Source organism: Herpailurus yagouaroundi, unplaced genomic scaffold (assembly GCF_014898765.1).
Source record: "Herpailurus yagouaroundi ecotype Mexico unplaced genomic scaffold, PumYag 222, whole genome shotgun sequence".
Lineage (NCBI taxonomy): Eukaryota > Metazoa > Chordata > Mammalia > Carnivora > Felidae > Herpailurus > Herpailurus yagouaroundi.
Window position 1 is genome coordinate 14,300,092 of NW_024412453.1, and position 25,622 is coordinate 14,325,713.

General features: G+C 41.8%; 1 protein-coding gene across 23 annotated transcripts in view; it reads right to left on the reverse strand.

The window, feature by feature from the left end:
- The window catches only part of RBFOX1 (RNA binding fox-1 homolog 1), a 2,071,930-nt gene that overhangs the window by 942,906 nt on the left and 1,103,402 nt on the right, over positions 1-25,622 (reverse strand). The gene's annotated exons all lie outside the window — the stretch shown is intronic.

Genomic DNA, 25,622 nt, shown 5'->3' on the forward strand with positions numbered 1-25,622 from the left:
TAAATACATATATATTACATATATTATATATATGTGTATATATATATATATATATATATAATATATTTACATAGGATTTCATTCACTGAATCCCATGAGGCAGGCACAGTGATTAATCCCCATTTTAAAGAAAACAAACTCAAGCGAGGTTAGGTTTCTTGGAAGGTCACAGCTGGCAAATGTTGCCTCTAGAAGGTAAACGTGGTTTATTTCACCCAAAAGCCAGTGATCCTAACTACTTAGCTGATTGGTTTTCCTGTTACACTTACCACCATTTTCTAAATTTTTTTTTTAACGTTTATTTATTATTGAGAGACAGAGAGACACAGAGTGTGAGCAGGGGAGGGGCAGAGAGAGGGGGAGACACAGAGTCTGAAGCAGGCTCCAGGCTCCGAGCTGTCAGCACAGAGCCCAACGCGGGGCTCGAACACATGAACCGGGAGATCATGACCTGAGCCAAAGTCGGTTGCCTAACCAACTGAGCCACCCAGGCGCCCCAACTTACCACCATTTTCTTAAAACAGTAACCTAGCCCACAGAAAAAAAAACTGTGTTTAGTGAAGTTACTGAAAGCACAACAGAAGGCAGTTTTGCTATTTATTTGCTTTTCTGACACTTTTGAGCTTCCATCAATGAATCAGTACATTTGGTGTAACAGAATATATGAATGCTTGTGTGTATGTGTTTGTGAGAAACGCACATAAAGGGTTCAACAAAGAGCCTGGATTTTTTCTTTTTTTTTTCAACGTTTATTTATTTTTGGGACAGAGAGAGACAGAGCATGAACGGGGGAGGGGCAGAGAGAGAGGGAGACACAGAATCGGAAACAGGCTCCAGGCTCCGAGCCATCAGCCCAGAGCCTGACGCGGGGCTCGAACTCACAGACTGCGAGATCGTGACCTGGCTCAAGTTGGACGCTTAACCGACTGCGCCACCCAGGCGCCCCAAGAGCCTGGATTTTAAAGTCACTCATACATATGCCCAATTACAATCTTCACTAACTGGCTTGAAAGCAAGAAATACCATGCATTCCTGTAGCCAGGCTAAAGTCTACACATTTAAACGCTCAAGAACACCTTTCCACCTACCTGTGGAAGATCAGTCTTTCTTGGTTTACAGCCACAAACAGCGTTCTGAACATATGACCTGTCCTACCATCCCCACACCGACACTGGGGCACTCGCAAGCTTCGTCTGTAAGATGCATAAAGCCATTGCAACTTTCCCCCACGGGCTGAAAAAACACAGGCCCCAGGGAAGACACTGGCCAATCCCAGAAAAACACACCAAGATTTTGTATTCCGATCTCACCCCCCTTCCTTTTTTTTTTTTTTAAGTAACCTCTGCCAGGACCCTGAACAACGGGAAGCTCTCAACCTATTTTAGAGGCTTACAATTTCCCATCAGCTTCCTGTCGGAGAGCTCAAATGGTCCCATCCCCTTGTATAAGGTTAACAGGTTTTAAGAAAAAAGATCAGCTCTGGTAATAGCAAATATAATGAAAAAGAAGAGCCACTGCCGATAAAGTCAGCCTAAGTCACTCTCCCAGGTCACAGGCCTCGAGGCTGCTTAGAGCTTTATCAATGAATTCCAGGTTGGATAGGCCTGGCATATACTTCAGCTGAAAAGGAGCTTTGCTGGGTATCACATGGGCACAGCGTCATCAAAGGAATACCTCGAGCAAAACACCCGTGCCAGCCTGCCTTCTTACCCTGCATGGCTGAGTTTTGTTCTACTAAATCCATCGATAGTGGCCAGGGACCCTGTGTCTCCATCTCCCCCTCCATGGACTTTCGGTGCATGGTTAGCAGACACAGATATGCAGGCAAGAAGATGCTGATGACCAGAGGAATATTGTCTCAGCAGGATGACTGACAACGACAGGAACTCCAAGCTGCTTCTCAAGTCCCTTTTATTTCTCCACAGAGCTCAGATTTTTATAAGAGACACACTGTGTAAGTTTAAAGTGTACAACACAGGGTGCCTGGGTGGCTCAGTCAGTTAAGCATCTGACTTCGGCTCAGGTCAAGATCTCGCGGTTCACAAGTTTGAGCCCCATCCAGCTCCCTGCTGTTATCACAGAGCCTGTTTAAGAGTCTCTGTCCTCCTCTCTCTGCCCCTCACCTGCTTGTGCTCTCTCTCTCTCAAATATACATAAACATTAAAAAAAAAAAAGGGGGCGCCTGGGTGGCTCAGTAGGTTAAGTGTCCGACTTTGGCTCAGGTCATGATTTTGCAGTCGTTGAGTTTGAGTCCCACGTCGGGCTCTGTGCTGTCAGCTCAGAGCCTGGAGCCTGCTTCAGATTCTGTGTCTCCCTCTCTCTCTGCCCCTCCCCTGATTGCACTCTGTCTTTCTCTCTCTCTCTCTCTCTCTCTCAAAAATAAATAATAAACATTAAAAAAATTTAAAAAATAAAGTGTACAACATAATGGTTTTATATATGTACATGTTGTGAAATACTAACCACGATAAGTTTAGTTTAATGTCCATCACCTCACATAATGACAATTTTTTCCCCACGATGAGAATTCTTAAGGTCTACTCTCTTAGCAATTTTCAAATATATAATACAGTATTTTAACTATAGTCACCATGCTATTACATCCCCAGAGCTTATTCATCTTATAACTGAAGTTTGTACCCTTTGACCCACCTTCACCCAATTCCCCCACCTCTTAACCCCCAGCCTCTGAAAACCACAGATCTGTTCTCTGTTCCCATGAGTCTGGATGTTTTTGTTGGTTTGTTTTAAGATCCACATATAAATGGGATCTGTTTTATTTCACTCAGCATCATGCCCTCGAGGTCTATCCATGTTGTCATAAGTGGCAAGATTTCCTTTTGTTTCAATTTAAAATTTATTTGTTTATTTTTGAGAGAGAGACACAGCACAAGCAGGGGAGGGACAGAAAGAGGAAGACACAGATTCTGAAGCAGGCTCCAGGCTCTGAGCTGCCAGCACAGAGCCCAACACAGGCTTGAACTCATGAACTGTCAGATCGTGACCTGAGCTGAAGTCGGATGCTTAAACAACTGAGCCACCCAGGTGCACCAAGAATTCCTTCTTTTTCATGGCTGAATAGTATTTCACTATCTGTATATTCCACATCTTTATCCATTCATCCACTGATGGACACTTGGGTCATTTCCACATCTAGGCTCTTGTGAATAATGGCGCAGTGAATACGGAGGTGCAGATATCTCTTTAGGATAATGGTTTTTCCTTTAGATATATATCCACAAGTGTAACTGCTGGATTGTAGGGTAGTTCTACTTTTAACTTTTTGAGATACCTTCACAGTGTTTTCCAGAGGCTGTATGACTTTATATTCCCACTGGTCCAAAGCTGATCCAATCTGCTGTTGTTGTGATTTTTAGCTAGCACACAACGAACACTGGCCTGTGGCAAGCACATCCCAAAATGGTTTACACACATCACTTCCACAACAATCTCATGCAGTAACTTTTACTATCATCTACCTGTACTTCAGGAAGGAAGAAGCTGAGGTCCAGAGAAATGAGGTAATTTTTGTTCAGGACACATAATTAATAAGTGGCAGATACAGTTATCAAATCCAGGTATATCCTTATGAAATATTCATTAAACTATGAAATTTCTCTATTTGAAACCCTAATGGCTTCCCAGTCCACTGAAGATGAAACCCAACTCCCCACATGGCCCTATTTGACCCGTTCCCTAATGACTTTCCTTACCGACTGTTGTCCCCTCTACTCTAGCCACATTGACCTTCTGACAGCTTCTCAAGGGCACCTTCCGTTGTTGGTCTGCCTCCCCCTGCAAAGCTCCTGCTCAGAATACCCCCCTGGCTGGCTCCTTTCCCCATCTTGGTGTCTGTTCTCACACACCTCATCACTGAGCTATGCCCCTGTCGCGGTAATGTTCTACTGTCTCTTTCATCTTCTTTATCGCACGTACTATTTTTTGTACCTATATCATTGTTGTTGTTTATTTTTCTGTCTCTAGGTCTACCAGACTCTTAGCTCCAAGAAGGTAAGGTCTTTCACGGGCTTATTTTCCATGTCAGATCCTCACTTAGATCAGTACCTAGCATGTAGAACCTGTTCAGTAACAACTTAACCTCCCTACACTACTTGCCCTTTCTTTGGGGTATCCCTCCAAAAATGCTTCATAATAAAGAAGGTTTTTTTTTTTTTTTTTAAAACATATGTCTACTTCACCTTCTTACAAGGCTCTGCCTTCCTTTTCTCTTTTTTTTAATTAAAAAATTTTTTTAATGTTTACTTGAGAGAAAGAGAGAACAAGCAGGGGAGGGGCAGAGAGTGAGGGAGACACAGAATCCGAAGCAGTCTCCAGGTTCTGAGCTATCAGCACAGAGCCCGACTCAGGGCTCGAACCCATAAACCACAAGATCATGATCTGAGCCGAAGTCGGACTCTTAACCAACTGAGCCATCAAGTGACCCTGCTTTTTTCTTAAATATCCATTAAAGATGCGTCTTCTCTTGCTACCTCCCACCTCCTTCCTCTCTTCCCCTCCCTTTCAATGCACATACTGGTTTTTTGGTTTTATTCTATTTGACTCTTTACTTTTCCTTATCCTTCTATTTACCTATCCCTTAACCTCTACTTCTTTCCAACATTAGATCCACATATTTCCAACATCTATTTCAATTACTCTGGCTGTGACCTTCTAAATTTCTATCTGCCTTTGCAACTTAGGGTTTCTTTCTCTTTCCTTGTGCATGTACCTCCCCCCCCAATATTCCCTGCCCCCTTCTACTTTTATCCATATTAAATGTCTTCTCTTAGGTATTTCCAGTCAGGTTGACAATCAACCAATTAAAACTAAGTGCAACCTCCTTCTCTCCACCAAATCCATATATATTGAATGAGACACATGTAAGCATTTTTATTGAATTTAGTGTAAACACATAGAGCATTAAATACCATAGCTGTGTGGCCAAATGTCCCTGGGGAATAGAACTGCCCCCTGGATGGTGCCTGCTTGGCTCAGTCAGTTAAGCGTCCGACTCTTGATTTCGGCTATGGAAATATTATCACAGTTCATGGGTTTGAGCCCCGCATCAGGCTCTGCGCTGAAAGCGTGAAGCCTACTTGGGATTCTCTCTCTCCTTTCTGCCCCTCCCCACTCACACTGTCTCTCCCTCTCTCAAAATAAATAAACATTTAAAAAAAAACAAAAAACTGCTCCTGGTTGAGGACCACTGCCCTAGAGGACAGTCAGCTTGATCACTAATAGATCGAGAGATATAGATACCCTGCCATTAGGACATCCTCTTCATGATACAGTGACATAAATCCCCACACACTAATGTCAGGAATATAAAATGGATTACAGGGGACCCTGGGTGAGTCAGTTGGTTAAGCATCCGACTTTGGCTCAGGTCATGATCTCATAGTTCATGAGTTCAAGCCCCATGCCGGGCTCTGTGCTGACACCTCAGAGCCTGGAGCCTGCTTCGGATTCTGTGTCTCCCGCTCTCTCTGCGTCTCCTCCACTCCCCCCCTCCCCAAAAATAAACATTAAAAAAATTTTTAATGGATTACAAACACACGGATACCTACCAGAGATGCTCTTGCTATCATGAGTGTTAATAATCAGCTAGTTCTGGTCAAATTAAAATTTTGATATCTACTAGCTGTGATATTTGGACAAAATAGTTAACTCAATAGAATTTTAGTCTTGTGATCTGTTAGGTGGATACATTACAAGTGTTTCCTTTGTAGGGATGTTCTGAGTATTAAATAAGATCATGTTAAAAAAGACACCTGAAGCAGTGCCTTGCATATAGTGATGTTATGATTATCATCAAGCCAAATTATCGTGCCATATCATCAACCTTATCTTCTTTTGAGTATCGTCCCATTAAAAAGAAAAAAAAATCACTCCAGGAACTGATGGACTGATTAAGCAAAGAATATCCTCTCTTCTCCCAACACACCTTCTCTCTGCTTATCTCTCTTTATCCTTCTTTTGGGTGTGGGAAGAAGAGGCAAGAGAAAGTCGCAGGAGGGCAAGGAAGAAGAAGCACCCCCATCTCTCTCTGTCAGGGACAGGGAATCAAAACTGAATAATACATTCAATGAGTTACTTAATTAACTGGGTGAAGGTGAAGCTGAAGCAGCTGAGTTAAATAATGAGATGTCAAGCACAGAAGCTTAGACCAGGGAGGGATTTGAAAACACTCTTCCTGTCAGAAGAAACCACAGGATTTTTCAGGCAGATGACACTAAGGGGTTTAATCTTTCCATTTTTGTCCTTCTGAAAGCAATGGTCTTTAAAAAAAAAAAATCTGAAATAAGGCCAAATGTAAAATTAGCATTTATGTAGCAGAGGTCATTAAAATGAGTTAGCCCAGGCCCTTTATAACATTAAGCCAGTACTAAAATGAGAAGGATAAAAAATAAAAAAATAAAAGGTCTGGTTAAAAGGATCTTAAATGGAGAGGCTGTTGCTAATAGCAAGGCTATCTCAGAAGGACTAATTAAGCTAGAAATAAATGTGGTTCAAAGGAAAGGCTATTGTGTGATCCACCTAAAATGTCAAATGGCTGAACACAAGACTCACCTGCTGTTAATTAAAATCGAGGTGTCATCCCCAGTTAAGGGGCTGTGAGCATCTCTCTCAATACTCTAAGAATATTGCAGCCAGACACCCACCTTCCCCACCCTTGTTCATCCTGCCAATTAATGCTGATTTTCATCTACATGTTTCGGGGTCAAAAGAGAAAAGCATAACCTATTTTTTTGAACCAAGACAGCAGATCCCAACTTAAGTCTTTGTGACAGTACGAGTACTTAAAAAGTAAAATGTAAATCAAGGCTGACTTTGAAAAATTATAACCGTTGATACTCCTGGAGCAAAAAGTCGTTAAACGTCCTCAATTAGACAAGTAACACTATGTTTCCTTCCATTCATCATGGACATTACATCAATGTAGCCTTGCACATTTTATATGCTCATGTTCTTTCTGAAGACACTGCTAATAGGATCAGGTTACCTCTTCCCTAGGCCTGTAATTGCCAAATGCAGGCACGTCATCGCACACTCCCCAATTTTTGCCATGTCTGCATACCACATGTACCATTTAGCCACTACAAATTATACACAGACATGCATATCTACACATGCATACATATACACACACATACTCACTTTTTAATTTAAACTATCCATGTAATTTAATATGCAAATTATTCTTCTAATATGCATGCAAGCCACATGTATCCAAACTTTTTGGAAATGATGGTTCTATATCTTCACAGAGGTTTATGTCACACAAGTGCACCCACTGGTCAACTGTCAACAAATGGTACACTTAAGATGTGTATATTTCAATATAAATCAATTTTACCTCAAAAAAAAGTATATAGTGAACTCTTATTAAAGATCTGCATCCTAACGTGTTTAAGGTTAGAGGGTATAAGTGTTGACAACTCGTTCCAAAATGCATAAAAACCAAATATGAGACGGACAGGTGATGGATAGATGGATAGATTATGTGATAAAAAAAATAGGTTAAAATGTTAATTATAGTATCTTGCTGGTGGGTATATGAGTGTTCATGATTCTTTCATCTTTTCTGAAAAATAAGATGTTGGAAAAAATTACAACACAGTGCTTATCCATACACCACAGAAAAATCACACCCCGCTATTAGAACATACTCCAGTCTCAGCAGCACCCTGGCAGTCTACAATCAATGAACTCTTCATGGGAAGGCTGCCAAATTTTGAACAACATACAAAATATACTTCCATTACTACTGAGCATACATTCTTAAAAGTCTGTCCTCCAGAGAGAACAGCGAGCTGAGTAAGATATATAAACTGTAAAAGGCAGACTGTTAACATTCAACTGATATCCCAGAATGACATCTGGTCTACCAGAATCAGAACCAGAGACTGGGGGAACTTTGCCTCACGAACAAAGACGGCTGCCTGACCAGGCTCCTACACATTTGTTTAAACAGTGTGACCCACTGATGCCTTTATGAACACTCGGAGACAGTGCACATTGCAGCAACAATTATGTTTTTATCGCTGTTGTCAGGTTTACTGATGTTTAGCATGGGCCTTGAACAGAAAAACGTTGAGGATAATCACTACTGTAGGGAGTGACTGTTTTAAGCTTCTCAGTATTACAGAATGTCTAAATGTTTCCTGTGAATGTTCTCCTTTCACACTGAGACAGATTCAACTTAATTCCAACATTATCCCTGCCTTGTGAGACACACCTGTCTGTTCAAACTTTGGCTAGCTTCATCTTCCACCAAATTACCACCCTCCCTCCAGCTTCATGGAATGCTTGGCCCTTCCCTCTACCATGCCTTTGTTTTAGAAGGTGCTGCTTGTTTGTACAAAAATTTACTTCATCTACTCCATGTCATGGATTCTTAAAATTCAGTCTAGGGGTTAACAAATTCTCACCTTCTCATTCCTTGGTGCATATACCTCCATGTCCTACAGACTAGGGACTTACCCCAACCCTCTACTGTGTTAGAAGTGTTTGGGGCACCTGGGTGGCTCAGTCAGTTAAGCATCCACTTTGGCTCAGGTCATGATCTTGCAGTTTGTAAGTCTGAGCCCCGCGTCAGGCTCTGTGCTGCCAGCTTCGAGCCTGGAGCCTGCCTCAGATTCTGTCTTCCTCTCTGTCCCTCCCCCCACCTCTCAAAAATAAATCAACATTAAAAAAAATTTTTTTTAGAAGTGTTTGGGGAAGCAAACTCACTGCGGACTGGAAGGGCTTTTCTGATAGGTGAGCTCCTCTCTGTATCTCTTTCTCCTCTCTCTGCCTCATACCTCCCAACAACACATGTTTTTCTTTTGATCTCTGATTCCTAAACTCACCTAGGGCAGGTAAGCACACCTAGGGCAGGTTCCAGGGCTCCACCTTCTAGAGGCTGGCTTTTATTCTCCGTCTCTCTGAATCTCATTCCTCTGTGTGAGAGGTGTACCAATGGCTGCTACACTGCTCAGCCAGTTTGACAGTCTAGATGTGGTTGTAGGGATACAGGGGGCTGGGTGACAGGCAGCCAATTTCATCTTGGGCAAAAGCAACAGCATAGAAGTACAGAAGACTCTGCAGCCAGACCAGGTACACTGCAATCCTGGTTCGTCCACATTCCAGATTGGTGGCCATGAGCAAAATAGTCCAGCCTTCTATGCCTTGGTTTCTCATCTTTAACATGGTGGGTAGGGAGGACAATAATAGTTTGCTTTCAGGTTACTGTGATGCTTTAGTGGGGTTTTGTTAGTATGAAGTCCTTCAGATTATATCTGCCACAACTGTTAAATTAACATAACTGTTAAATGACCGCCAAACAAATATAAAAAGCACCATTTTCCAATGAAGCTTCATGAGTAGATAAACTGAATTCTGTACTTTAATGGCTATTGGGATTCTGTACTTTTTCTTCCCTAGATTGAACGTCTATAAGGAAGGAAGAAAATGATGAATCAGCTCCTTGCATCCTCAACACCCCACTCCTAGACAAGCACTGCTATGTTCTCACAGACCCTCCCTGACACTCTGAGGAGTGAGCCAGCCTTCTAGGGCGGGGAGCCAGTGCCCAACACGACAGGACACCCAGACAACATGCGCTGAACAGGAAACAAAACTCACGGGGCATAAATGTCCAATCCAATCTGTATCGGAAGATCAGGAGTACTGAAACACTATGTAATTTAAAAACTAAAAAAAAAGGAGAAGGAAGAAGAAAAAAAAACAGTTTTAGACCTTGATGAAATGTTGCTACAGAACGAAAAGACACACATCGGTGTGACTTCAGAGGCAGGGAACACTATAATCAGAGACTTAAATTATATGAAGCTGTTTCTTTATTTCTGTAATTTGATTGCACATAAATCAATTTTGATTAGATTCAAAAATTACTGAACATGCACCTCAATGAGCTGTCAAGTTTTATCTGATAACGTAAACTTTACATGGGATCAGTGCTAATTTCTACCTAGAGCCAATGTAAGAATTCCCAACAACAATGGCAGACATCATTAAATGCTGCAAATGTAGAAACATAATTAAATTAGCTGATAATCATCATTCTCCTTCTATAGAGGCTCTAATTTAATGCACTTGCAAATGTAATGAGGCTCGCTGGATTGAAAAATATGGTGGAAATAACAGAAACAAGATTACATTAATTGGAAGAGATACTGATAAGGCAGATTGCTCTGCTTTTTTTTTTTTTTTTTTTTTTTGAAAACCACACAGTTCTGAAAACTGTGATGAGACTGGCTTCTACCACAGTTGGAGAGAAACTAGGGAGCATGAGAGTAAGTACCAGAAACACAACAAAGAAAGAAAGAACACTGTGTTAAGGTTCTAACAGAGTGATTTATAGTAGTCTCCCCTTATCCACGGGAGAGCCATTCTAAGACTCCCAGGAGATGCCTGAAACCACGGAAAGTCCTCAGCCCTACATATATTTTTTTCTGTATACACACCTATGATAGAGTATAATTTCTAAATTAGCATAGCCAGAGATTAGCAACAATACCTAATTATAAAATAGAACAACTGTAACCATGTAGTGTAATCAAAGTTATTTGAATGCTGTTTCTCTCAAAATACCTGACTCTACTGTACTCATTCTTCTTCTTGTGATGATGTGAGATGATAAAATGCCTACGTGATGAGATGCAGTTGAGGGGAATGATATATGTGTTGTGACCTAATGTTAGGCCATTGATGACCCTCCTATAAGACCTCAGAAGGAGGATCAATTACTTCTTGGTCCCAGTTGACTGCCAGTAACTGAAACCAGGGAATGTGAAACCACACATGGACGAGTGGTGGGGACTATTGTAGTTGTATCAGAAATACTCTAGAAAGGAAAAGATCCACAATTTCATATTTCACTTTATAACTGGTCACTTGGCTACAGGAAGATTCTTATTGGGCATGTGTACACACCACGCATGTATTCATTCATTCATTCAATATTCAAATTATTATTTTTGTTGGCAAGCATCCACTAGGACTCAAACTCTGTTGTTTTGGAGACTTCCTAATTTAAACTGCCTTGGTTACCTGTACTTCTCAGGTTAGCACTAACCCAACTGCAGGAAAATAATGGATTATGAAGCTGTTTTTGGAACGTGCCTCTCCCCCACTACCCACAGGAGGTAGCTTCTTAGAAGAACAGGATGCTCCTTGGGGTCGTTCTTTTTTTTTTTTTTAAGTTGATTTATTTTGAGACAGAGAGAGAGAAAGTGTACAGGGAAGAGGCAGAGAGAGAGGATCCCAAGCAGGCTCCTCACTGCCAATACAAAGCTTGATGAGGGGCTCAAATCCATGAACTGTAAGATCATGACCTGAGCCAAAATCAAGAATCAGACACTTAGCATAATACCCTCCAATTCCAACCACATTGTTGCAAATGGCAAGATTTCATTCTTTCTGGTTGCTAAGTAATATTCCATTGTGGTGTGTATATGTATATATATATATATATATACACACACATACATAGACACACACACACACCCCACATCCACTTTATTCATTCATCTGTCGAAGGACATTTGGGCTTTTTCCATACTTCGGCTATTGTTGATAGTGCTACTATAAACATTAGGGTGCATGTGCCCCTTTGAAACAGCATACCTGTACCCTTTGGATAAATAACTTGTAGTGCAATTGCTGGGTTGTAGAGTACACCTCTTTTTAATTTTTTGAGGAACCTCCATACTGTTTTCCAGAGTGGCTGCACCAGTTTGCATTCCCACCAACAGTGCAACAGGGTTCCTCTTTCTCTTCCTCCTTGCCAACATCCATTGTTGCTTGAGTTGTTATTATTAGCCATTCTGACAGGTGTGAGGCGGTATCTCATGGTGGTTTTGATTTGTATTTCCCTGATGATGAGTGATGTTGAGCATTTTTTCATGTGTCTGTTAGCCATCTGGATGTCTTCTTTGGAAAAGTGTCTGTTCATTTAATTAAAAAATTTATTTAAAAATTACCCCCACGGGCTTGACATTTGAATAGTAGGAGGAAACCCACTTCCCTTCTCCTGTCACGGTTCTACAATCATCTCCAGGAGTTTTCAGTGACCTCAAGGAAAATGCCACAAAATTTACCAAAACAAACAAATAACAAGAACAAAACACATTTTTCTTCACTTTTATTTTAAACATAGTTGCCCTGGGATGTCTGGGTGGCTCAGTTGGTTAAGCACCCAACTTTGGCTCAGGCCATGATCTCATGGTTCATGGGTTCAAGCCCCGCATAGGGCTCTGGGCTGACAACTCAGAACCTGGAGCCTGCTTAGAATTCTGTCTCCCCCTCTCTCTGCTTCTTCCCTGGTTGTGTTCTGTATCTCTCTCTCTCTCTTTCTCAATAAATAAATAAATAAATAACAAACATTAAAATAATTAAAAATTAAATAAATAAGGTGTGCCTGGGTGGCTCAGCCAGTTGACCAACCAACTTCGGCTCAGGTCATGATCTCGCGGTTTGTGGGTTCGAGCCCCGTATTAGGCTCTGTGCTGACAGCTCAGAGTCTGGAGCCTGCTGTTGATTCTGTGTCTCCCTCTCTCTCTGCTCTTCTGCCACTCATGCTCTGTCTCTCTCTGTCTCAGAAATAAATTAATATAAGAATAGATATTTTTTAATTTAAATAAATAAATAAATAAAATAAAATAAAATAAAATAAAATAAAATAAAATAAAATAAAATAAAACACAGTTGCCCTGTGGCTACTTCTGAAATAAAGATGGTCTGATAAAAATCATTCAAAGTAAAGATGTCCTAACTCCCAAGGCAGAGAACATCACTGTGTCTGGAACCAAAGTGGGTAGAAGGTAAGGTGTTCAGGTCTGTGGAATGCATTATAAGAGCTCCAGAAGGTCCACAGTTTATTCAACATCATCACTCATTTCTGAGACTCCCAACAGATATAATAAAGGCTACAGCCCTGCAAAAATCCTGATCTCACCAAAACCAGAAAAATAGCCAAGAATTTCAAGTAGGCAAGGGACAGGCTTTTTTCTTCCCTTTAAGAATTCAGAAGACAGACTACACACGTAGCTTTGTAAAAGAAGGAATGATACATTTCACTGACCCACAGTGTCTTTTCCTAGCTTGCTCCAGAGGAAAGAAAGTAATCATATTGGCCAAATACACTACTCATCTCCTATATCACGTACAAGTTGCATTCCTTTGCATACTTCTATTTCTTTGCCATTTCCCCCCATATCTTCCTTTTCCATGGTACATGACTGTAAGATGGGTCACAGACTAGAATTTCCACATAGCAATATGCAGCATGGAATCATTATCAGTCACCACATGAAACTAACAACCGGACACCTTCCTTGTAATTTAGATTTCATTGCCCCTCTTGGTGTGGTCTCTGTTCCCCACTCATCACACAGCCACAAACACCAGCTTTCAAAATTCAGGTCAGCTCTGCTTCCTTTACAAAGGACCCCCTCCCTCTTCCCCAGTGATCTCATATTTATTAGCTTAATTTGTTTGCATGTTATCTTTTGATCTCTTTGTACTAGAATGTAAGCTGTTGGGGGGAGGTACGGATGTGGGGAAGCCTTTGCTCGTTCACCAACATGCTCAGTCCCCATAATACTGCCTGGGATAAGGTGCTTAATAAATACATGTAAGCAGCAGACTGACAAAAGTCATCAAATAATACATTTGGTTAAAGGAGCTTGCTAAAGATGTGGCAGTGAAGTAGCTATTTCCATTTAAACAGCTGTTCCTTTAATTTGTTTAAAAATGGAAAAGAGTCTAAAGAAAGAGGCCCGTAGAGAATTAAATGTATTAACTAGCATCTTCTCAGGGTCCACTGCATTGCCCAGCTTCACAGAGTAACAACATGGACAAAAACAACAAAAACTGAATTCCATGTTTGCTCTGTGCCCAGAACTGTCCTGCAGGCTTTAAGCACATCAATGACATTGAGGATCATAATTTTCTTTTAAAAAAGAAAAGTCAAAAATCCAAGAATGATTTTTGAAAAAGGGAAACTCAGAAGGAGAGACAGGGGCATTGAATGCCCATTCACTTATTCATTCATTCATGCTTTTATTATTTTGTATTCATATGTTCATTTACTTTTTCATCCTTTCATTCAAAAAATTCCTTAAGGGATACCTACAATGTGCCAATGACTCACTAAAAGATTAAAATGTTCTAGAAATGTTCCCATTCCACACAGACACCCACGCGCCATTGTACCAATCATGGGTCGCGGAATGGGCTGAAAACGAGGCAAGCCCCAGTAGCCAACATGAACTTTGCAACAGTATACAGAATGTTTATGTGACGTCTTCCAAGATGACTTTCTCTCAGACCTTCAGTCATTTTTTTTTTTTAATCAACCTATTCACATTAAATGAGTGCTCATCTTCTTTGTTAAGTGTCCCTCAAGATGTTCTGTCTGATCTGTGTGTTCTTCAAACTGGTATGAGCTTTACTTAGAGTCAGCACACGTCCTCAGACTGGCCAGCAAGAGCACGGAGTCCTTCTAGCTGCAGTGATTAGCACAGAAGTGGATTTATTCCTTAAGCCAGGTGATCAGAGCTAATGAGCATTAGTAGCCCAGGCCTTCTGAGATTTGCTTGGTTTGCATTGGGGTTGATATATAGGTATGTGTAGTGGGTTGAATTGTGCCCCCCCCCCAAATTTGTCCAAGTCCTAACCCTGGTACTTGTGAATGTGACCTTCTTGAAAAAGGCTCTTTGCAGATGCCATTAAGTTCAGGCTCTTGAGATAGGACCATCCTGGAGTAAGAGTAGATACTAAATCCAATGACCGGTGTCCTGATTAGAAAAAGGAGAACAAAATTCGAGGCACAGAGACACATAGAGAAGGCCGTGTGACAACAGGGGCAGAGGTTGGGGTGATGGGGCTACAAGCCAAGGGAAGCCCAGGGTGCCACCAGAAGGTAGGAAAGAAGGATATCAGGAAGACTTCTTCAGAGCCATCAGAAAGAATCAACCCCATAAACAACTTGATTTCAGACTTCTAGCTTCTCTAATTGTGACAGAATACATTTCTCTTGTAAACCACCAGTTTGTGGCAACTTGTTAGAGCAGCCCCAGGAAACTAATACATGTCAGTGTAGAGTTTCCAGTGAGCATATGCAGATAACCTTGAGAATGAAACCAACAAACCTGAAAAGTAGTTGGGAGAAGTGGAGACACAGAGGTTTGCAATGTTGCCCAACGACTAGGCTTGCCAAAAAGCCAGTCCTACCCTTAAACTCCCTGGTTTCATGAGCATAAAGAAATCCTTTGTATTTTCCTTGCGTTTGCTTGAGCCAAGTTAAGAGTTCTATCTCCTCTAACCTAAGGAGCCTTAACTAAGCACAACGCCATAAATTTAATGGGAAAAGAGGTTATTACAGAACTGGATGAACTGTAACTGATACAGTTTCACAAACTGGACTGCAGAAAACAGTTACATCGGCAAGCCCTCCCCACCTTTCATGGGATGCTTGGCATGCACAGCTATTTAAGGAGTCAGACTGGACTGAGTATGTTCCCTTGTATCAAGATATGCCAGCCAGAGTGATGAGGCCACCAACTCATTATCACGGAACCTGAAATCACTGGAGTTGTGTGGTTGACAACAGTGTTAGACAGGCTGCCTCTCTGCTTAAGGGAACAGAGGCACAAAACATCAGAAGTTGCTTTCCCTTCCCTTGTCTCCAGCTAAGTGCCATGCGTGTTAAGTGTCTGGAAGTCATTTTAATTGGTATGCAACCCTGACCCTTGGGAAGCTCTCTACTGCCCCTGTCCACTGGTCTCCTTGATTCCCTGGGAAATGATGAAGCTCCTCATATACCGTCTTTCAGCCTGGCACTCTGGAGTATAAATAATCCTCCTGCATTCTCTGTGTTGTGTTCTCACCCTATAACTCTGCTCTTGTGGACGGCTGGGCTCATCCCTCATGTAATGGGAGGACAACAGCAGGAGCAAACACGGTGTTCCGGGTGGTGAATTCTTCATCAAGGGAAGCACAATGCAGCCGCTCCCAGCACACAAAGCGGCTCCAAGGATACAACGCTGGAGGATTCTGCTGAATGTTCACCTTGAGTGGTCAGCCATAGAATGTGTTCGTGCGGGCTTTCTTTTCCCTTTCTGGGGCCAACACACCACATTCAAGTGTGAGGTTGAAGACCAGGATTCGGGAACCACATGGATTTGAACCACACGTCTGCCAGGCAGTAGCCATGAGTTCCTGGGCAAGTTATTTAACCTTTCTGCATCCTGATTCTCTCCTCTATGAAATGAGCATCCTAACAGTACTTGCATCAGAGGGCTATGTGAGCACTGAATACAACAACCCACATTAAGTGCTTAGTGGTAACATTCTGCTTATGTATTAAAATTATTATTATTTTTAAAAAGACAAGAGGCCCCAAATGGAGTCACCATTTGTGCTATAAGCCCACACCAGCAAACCAGGACTTCATACCTAACCTAACTACAGTTTCAGCCTCTCACAGGATGTGACCTTTAACCAGTCAGTCTGGAGTAGCCTGGTCAGCACAGAGAGCTCGTCTACCCGACAGACCCCCTTCATTTCCCCAAAGGAAGGTAACCTTCCTGAAACAATCTACTCTTTGCTATAATAACTTCCACGCCCACCACCTTCTGCCTAAAAAAGTCTTCCATTTTGCTCCTCAGAGCTCCATTCTATCTGGGAGATGGGAGGCTGCCTGCATTCATAAACTGCTGAATGAAAATTAGATCTTTAAATCTACTCAGTTGAATTTGTTTTTTTTTTCTTTCTTTTTTTTTTTTTCAACGTTTATTTATTTGTGGGACAGAGAGAGACAGAGCATGAACGGGGGAGGGGCAGAGAGAGAGGGAGACACAGAATCGGAAACAGGCTCCAGGCTCTGAGCCATCAGCCCAGAGCCTGACGCGGGGCTCGAACTCCCGGACCGCGAGATCGTGACCTGGCTGAAGTCGGACGCTTAACCGACTGCGCCACCCAGGCGCCCCAAATTTTGTTTTTTAATCTTATGAGGATGAAGCTCCAGACACATTACTCTAAACTTTCTGTGTTCCAGTGTCTTCTTCCAAAAATAATAATAGCCTCTAATTTTTGGGTTACTGTACATATTGAATGGGTTTACACATGTTAAGCACTTGGAACAGTGTTCTAAGTAAATGTTGAGGAAATAGTATCAATTATAATCAATGGTTTTATTGCTATAATTTTCTCTTTCTAAGGGATACAAATGGTCACATTCAGTAATCATTAAGTATCGTGATGAAAGGTCACTACACAGGATGCCTTGAGGGAAGACAGAGAGCCAGACCCAACTATCCCTCTCCTTTGTTCACATAAACACAACACAAATACAACACTGGGAACACAGACATTCAAGATACAGAGGAAGAAAAGGAGTGAATGGCAATCCTACCCAGAACAATGAGAAGCATCACAAAGGTTGCTCCCTTTGAGCTCAGTCTTTGATATGACAATGACATGACAATGAGGAAGTATTTGCCAGGTAGATAGGAAAATCAAGGTGAACCTCCTTGATGCACATGCAAGACACAGCATGCACCAAAAGATGAAATGGCGTGCAAAGAGAGAACACTTCTGGAAAGTTGCATAGAACGATGTTTGGAAAGCCATCTTAATATTTGTAAAGCTTCATTTTTGCTGCTACAGCTGCCCTGACACTCTTTAGATAGCCATGTTACTTTCTATCCTTATCCAGATTCAGGTCACCTCCTCAGGGATACATTCTCTGACCTTCCTAAATAACAGAGGACTCTATCACTCACTATCCACTGTCTTGGCTTATTCCCTCCAGCTAAGACTACATAAAACATCCATGCTGTGTCTATCGTCTGCCTCCCCTCCATAAAACTATAGGCTCCCTGAGAGTTAAACCTTGTTTGTGATGTGCCCTGTCTTATGTTATGCACCTGGAACACATACAAAGCATTCAAGAAATGTTTTTGAATGAATGAGTGTAAGAATGTTGTGACTCTTACCTGGAAGTTCATGCCTTTAGACGGGCCTATGCCGCCTAGATTAAGGTGACTTTCTAAGGCTTCCTCCATGGAGGAAGATCAGGATCCACGTCCTTCCCATTATGGACATGAATGGCTTTGTGTAATCAATTCCAAACTTGAATTTCCCTAACTGAAGTTTATAGAGAACCCTACAGAGAGATAAGGTCAAGCTGGAGCTGCCCTTTTAGAAGGGATGTGTGGACTCATCATCCCACTAGTTACATCTCCCAAATCCTGCACGGTGGACCCAAGCACCTCTAGGTTCTTAACAACCCTGTTTGAAGATCAATGATATAATCAGCAGCCAAAAAACTTCCCGTGAAGGACATGTAAACATCATCCAAGTCAGGCCATATGGTATCCACTGGCAAATCCAACTCTGCTGTTGAAGAATTAAAGCAGCCACAGACACTATACAAATGGGTAAGCATGCCTGTGTTACAATAAAACTTTATTTACATAAACAGACACAGGCCAGGTGAAGCCTACTGGCAGTACTTTGCCATAGCCTGATGTTAGATCATCCCAAAATTAATCAGACTAATGCTCTGAGCTATAACAGCCCTCTCTACAGTGGCTACTCTTCTTGAAAACGTCCTGCCTCTTGCAATTAAATAGGAAAACTTATTAAAATGCTTAGAATCAATTGCTCTGGAGTAACAAGAAGTCCCAATAAACAGTCTGTTAGTTGTGGCTAATAGCTATGGTTATTATAAGAAAGGTAAGCAGAAATGCCTTCATTTGAATCAAATGTTAAAGACAGAGAAAAAGAAGAATCCAACGTTAGGTCACACAGAAGACTTTTAAAAACTCAGTTGTAGGACATTGTCTTTCCTTTTCCCCAAACTTCCCACTTCCCTCCTCTTCCAAAGTGCACAGTGAGACTACATTTCCCACATCCCTTACAGAGACATCTTCCATGAGACTGGGTCTCAACGATAAAGTAGGAGTGAAAAAAGATAAATCAATTCTAGGCTAAGCCTAGCATATGTGTTCTTCATGCTTTTTTAAATCACTTCTACCTACTGGATGCAGATGGTGATGATGATGACGACACCATAGGGGAAGGCTGAGACATGAGATGGGTAGACCCTGGATCCCTGAGTCACTGCAGGGAAGGAAGCCACTCCCTGATCAAACTTGTCCAACTTGGACTATTTGATGACTGAAAAAAACCACTTCTATAGCACCTGGCCATTATCATCTGGGCAGAGGGGGCATTATTCTGATTAATTCTGGGAGGATCTAACACCACAGATTATGGCATATAGTTAACTTATGAACTAGTTAATGGTAAACTGATAACCTTTTTTTTTTTTAATTTTTTTTCAACGTTTTTTTGATTTATTTTTGGGACAGAGAGAGACAGAGCATGAACGGGGGAGGGGCAGAGAGAGAGGGAGACACAGAATCGGAAGCAGGCTCCAGGCTCTGAGCCATCAGCCCAGAGCCCGACGTGGGGCTCGAACTCACGGACCGCGAGATCGTGACCTGGCTGAAGTCGGATGCTTAACCGACTGCGCCACCCAGGCGCCCCATGATAACCTTTTTTTTAATGTTCATTCATTTTTGAGAGACAGAGAGAGCATGCATGTGAGCAGAGCAGGGGCAGAGAGGGGGACAGAGGATCCGAAGCAGGATCTGTGCTGACAGCAGCAAGCCCAATGAGGGGCTCAAACTCATGAAACATGATTTCATGACCTTAGCTGAAGTCAGATCCTCAACTGACTGAGCCACCCAGGCTCCCCTAACCTAATAAACTTTTAAAAAAATTTTTTTAAATGTTTGTTTATTTTTGAGAGAGACAGAGACAGAGCATGAGCAGGGAAGGGGCTGAGAGAGAGGGAGACACAGAATCCGAAGCAGACTCCAGGCTCTGAGCTGTCACCACAGAGCCCGACACAGGGCTCAAACTCATAACCCGTGACATCATGACCTAAGCCGAAGTCAGACACTCAACTCACTGAGCCACCCAGGCACCCCTGAAGTTGGACATTTAAATGAATGAGCCACCCAGGCACCCCAAAACAAATAAGCATTTTAAAAGAATGGGGAATATGGGCAGATACATGCTTTTATTGTTGACTAACCAAGTGCCCAAACAGCAGTAAAAGTTAAGTGAATGTAAAACAATGCAAAGTTTGCTTCTGCAAAGAAGTCTAACAATTTCCACAAAAGACTTTCTACTTTGAAAATGATGTTCTATCTTGATCTGCTGGGCAGTCTTCCATATCAATAGCAGCCCACCTTCCCTAACGGTGAAACTGGTCAGTGTCCTTGTCTTTATGTATGGATTCAAAATCAGAACTCAGGAAGTCAAGCTACAATGTGCAGGACTTGGTACAGCTGGCTCACAAATAGTTCCTGGAACTAAAGGAAATTAAGAGGGGGATGGGAGGTGTCTTGCATCACATGAAGATTAGCAAGCAAGGGAATGCAACTCCACATGCCAAGCAGACAGCGCCTGTGAGAAGGGAAATGTGGCTGAGCCTAATCCATCTGTTAATGGCAGTGCTGATTTCTCACGTACATGCCAATAGACAAAAGCTATAAATAGAGGCTTTCAAAGGAGGGAAAATATAAGCATTTGCACTGATACTCTCCTGGATTAGGAAAGGGTGATGGAAAGCATATGGTCATTTCATGTAAAAGAAGTTCTTTATTTTGAGGTAACAATAACTGCCCCCATGGCCATGTTCAAATGTGAATGTCTCTGAATTATTAGCACTGGTGAATGAAATTCTGGTTTAAATCCACTGGGGAACTCTCTGAATAAAAAAGTAGTTAATCTTTAATAGGGTAGAAAATGCCATTTATAGAGGGAAAAATAGCCACTGACAAAATATCTATTTTGTAAATTTAAATCACATTTCATATGACGGGTTTGCGATTAAGCAAAGATATAAACTGTCTTCGGGACACCATCCAGATGGCTCTTAGTCTGCAACAGGGGGCTTGTAGATCGTGTTGTACATTACAATGGTTATTTCTTTTAATACTCATGTCCAGGCTCCATCTCAGAATAAGTGAATTGAACAGATGGGATCCACGTATCTATCTCTTTTAAGTGTCTGCTAACAGCAAAAGGATATGTTGAAGTCCTAACCTCTGGTACCTCAGAATGTGAACTTATTCAACATAGGGTCATTGCAGACGTTATTAGTTAAGATGAGGTCATACTGGAGTAGAATGGATCCCTACTCCAGTATGACTGGTGTCCTTACAATAAAATGGCCATGGGGCACCTAGGTGGCTCAGTTGGTTGGGCGTCTGACTTTAGCTCAGGTCACGATCTCACGGTTCCTGAGTTCCAGCCCCGTGTTGGGCTCTGCCCTGACAGCTTGGAGCCTGGAACCAGCTTCAGATTCTGTGTCTCCCTCTCTCTCTGCCCTTACCTGCTTGCTCTCTGTCTCTCTCTGTCAAAAATAAATAATCATTTAAAATTTAAAAAAAAAAATAAGAAAGTGGCCATGTGAAGACAGGTCGTGGAGACCACCACAGGAAGACGGAGGCAGAGATTGGAATGGCACATCTATAAGCCAAGGAACGTCAAGGGTTGTGGAAAAACATCGAACCCAGAAGAGGGTAAATTCTCCTTCAGTGTTTCCAACACCTTGATTTCAGACTTGCCACCCTTCAGAACTGACGGAATAAGATTCTGTTGTTTTAAGCACACTTCACAGTATTTTATTCCAGCAGTCCTACAACAATAATATAGTGGCCCATAATTAGTTGCTTTATAGGGTCCTGGTTAAAACCAACCATATCCAGACAATCAGATCTGGTTTTATTCTTTATCACAACCATCTATGTCCTGGGTATATGCCCACATTCTTCACAAAAAATTCCCAGTGATGCTAATTCTTGACACTCAGTGTGATATTTAAAGAAGGTTTGGAGACAGGAAGCTCATCCAACACAATACCTAGGATACACTTCTTCATATCTTTGGTAAAACATTCTTTCCTGTAGCAGGTATTTTGAAATGCATCAGAAATGATAATTATTTCATTATTTAGAAGGAAATTTCCTTTTTAAAAAATGTTTATTTACTTTTGAGAGAGAGAGAGTGAGCAGGGGAGGGGCAGAGAGAGAGGGAGACACAGAGTCCGAAGCAGGGTCCAGGCTCTGAGCTGTCAGCACAGAGCCCGACACGGGGCTCCAACTCACGAACCACGAGATCATGACCTGAGTCTAAGTCGGAAGCTCAACCAACTGAGCCACCCAGGTGCCCCAAAAGTCACTCTTAAACCCACTTCTCAAAGAAGAACTCTAGTTAAGAACTGAAGTACCTTCTTCCATATTTGTGGAGTATCTGTACTTACTTATCTCCACATGTTGGAATCAGATTTCTACTTCTTTTTGTTTAGTAATCATCTAGGATTTCATACTATTGGACAAACATGTCATATTTTATCCAGCACCCACTAGGATTGTGTTACATGGTTGCCACTGCATAAAATCAGTTGTCCTTTCACGGAAATTATACTACTGTTTACTTTTACTGTAAGTTTTTAGGGTGGAAGACAGTGTGGGACCCTATGGCGTAATCTACTAATCACTCCACTGCATAAAGAAGTTACTCAGTTCTTTTGTGCCATGCATTATTATACTGACTTGTGTGTGTGTGTGTGTGTGTGTGTTTTCAACGTTTATTTATTTTTGGGACAGAGAGAGACAGAGCATGAACGGGGGAGGGGCAGAGAGAGAGGGAGACACAGAATCGGAAACAGGCTCCAGGCTCCGAGCCATCAGCCCAGAGCCTGACGTGGGGCTCGAACTCACGGACCGCGAGATCGTGACCTGGCTGAAGTCGGACGCCCAACGGACCACGCCACCCAGGCGCCCCTAGTGTGTGTGTTTTAAACTGCCCCCCTCCCCCCGCCATGGGCAGTCAAAGGAAATTGCTCTCCATCTTTCCCAAGTTGATCCTTGTACCAAATTATTTTCCAAGCTGAAAATCCTTTAGCAAAGATGACAACTGAGCATATGACATGGAGGAGAAGCACTCAGTGGGGGAGCTGCTGGGAGGCTGATGCTGAGGGCTGCCTTGTCGGGGACCCACGCAGCAAGCATAAAGCCTATAGATCAAGGCACATGCTCTGTGAGTGTAAAGTATTAATCAGGCCTGACAGTTCCTGTGCCATGGTATTTATCATGTGAATTCCAAAACACACACAGATGCTTGGGACAAACACCTGCCTCTTCTCTCTCTGCTCATGAACTGCAAGGGGGCTTGGTTTGTCAAACTGAATTTGGTAATCTGTATCTTTAGTTTTGAGGATATGCTCTTCTGGAAAAAACAAATATTTTCTTAAACATACAGGAAATTAATTGCCCTAGCCCCATGGAAAGCTTGTCATCGAATTCCTACTGTCTTGTAACAGTAGTTTTTGCTATACAATAATGTACAACTGAAGCCAAGCTATTTAATTAAAGATTTGTGTGAGACACACACACACACAGACTCACATAGCATGTGTATGTATTTTGCTTGTTTGAAATCTGAGGCTGTATTTTGTTCTGTTCAGAAACAGGTACACAGAGAATAAGTCCATTGTCTCGTATACAACTGTCACTCAATAAATACTTGCTGAGTGAGCAAATGCTTTGACAAAAGTAATAGAGAAAGACACAAAAAGCAGGGGGAAAGTTGAAAATTTCGAGCTGTCCTAGAGAAATGTCCGACCCTAGAGCCGAGGCTGGAGAAATGCAATGAAAATGAATGTATTTTCAGGCAGAAAGTAAGGACATGATCAAAACAAAGGAATGGGGGCAGGTCAAAGGGACACAAGAACCAATGCAAAAGGACTCAGTGGCTAAGCCTTAGAGCCACCAGAACAAGTATTGACAGATTACAATTGGAGCAAAAAATAACTAGACACGAGTCTACACTGACATAAATAAAGAACTGAATTAAGAAATTGGGAGAGAATGGACAAATATAGCTTACCAACATTGCCAAATAATACAGTTACCTAGATAATCTTCCTCCATGGAGTGGTGCTGAATTATCCTCATCATGAGTATGCCCTAGACTCAGTTACCCACATTCAAAAATCAAGTATGGAAAAGGAGAGAAACAGTAACCAAACAATGGAAAAACCTGCTGGATATCTTAACCTTAACCAACTAGGTACATTGCATATTTTCTAATATGATATACTGGGAAGGGCACCTCACTGTGATATCCTGCAACCCCCAACTCTAATGGAAGTTTAGTCATGAGAGAAACATCAGACAAACCTAAATTCAAGCGTATTCTATAAAACACCTGAGCCATTACTTTTGAAAACTGTCAATGTCATGATAGACAAGGAAAGACAGAAACTATTACAGCCAAGAGTAAACTAAGGAGACCTGGTGACTACACATAATGTGGTTGATACCTAGACTGGATCCTACAAGAGAAAAAGGGACGTCTATGGGAAAGCTGATGAAATCTGAATAAAGTCTGGGGTTTATAGTGCTGTATCAGTGCCAGTTTCTTAGTTTTGATAAACATACTGTGGTGATACAAAATGTCAACGTTAGGGGAAAACTGGTGAGGGGCATACCAGAATTCTCTGTAACTCAAAACTTACAATTATCCCAAAATAAAGATTAAACAAAAAAACAAACACGAGAGTATTGTTACCAGGGCTAATACCCAAATCCATAATCTTCTGTGTAGAAGAGGCAGGTATATCAAGGTCATCCAAGAACCAGAGACTAACGGAGGCCTTTTAAAAGAAAAGAAACCTAACATAGGCAATTGGGAAAAGAGGAAGAGTCAAGGACAGGTGAGGGGAGAACCTAGAACTTAGAGACTTGACAACGGACACCAAGAGGGAGAAGTGGAACCGTAAGAGCTCAGAAATCGGGGCCACCTGCCACGGAGGACACATTGCCAGGACAGCTGGGACTGTGGAGGCACATGCTGACAGAGGACCTGGAGGTGCCCCCAGGAACCACAGAGAGAAAGAGAAATAAGCCGTAGTTTCTCCCATATTCAAGTTTTCCAGCCACATATGCAATTGCCTAAACATACCCAGAAGCCATAGGCTAAGAAGCATCCTCCTGTGAAATAGGAAATGGGGAAGAGGCAGAGGAGTGCTGAGTATCCTTGGGCAGTTTTATGGAACGGTGGAACATAAGGATGAAAAATCATGCTCATTGCAGAGAATTGTGTCATGAAAAGTAATGCAAGAAGAGTACCAGAATCAAGAGTAAGCAATAAGCTTGGACACAAACCTCTACGAGGTAAAAGATGGGCACCATATTAAGGTAGAGGGAAACCAATAAAGTCCCCTAAACTCCCAACCCTTGTTTTTGCTTCTGAGGACTTATGAGTAAAATCTTAGGTCTATGATAACACATACCTTTTTATAATTTGGCATTAAATACACTTTGCTCTTGCTAAGTACAATGTGGCTCCCATGCAAATGAAGACCATATATTATGGTCTATCAGATATTCTGATGTATTATGAATAGAACAGTTATATTTAGTAACCTATTTTTAAAAGAACGGTTTGGCAGTAATTCATAAGCTGTGTATATGCTTAGAGTATATATATATACATATATATATATATATATATATATTTTTTTTTTT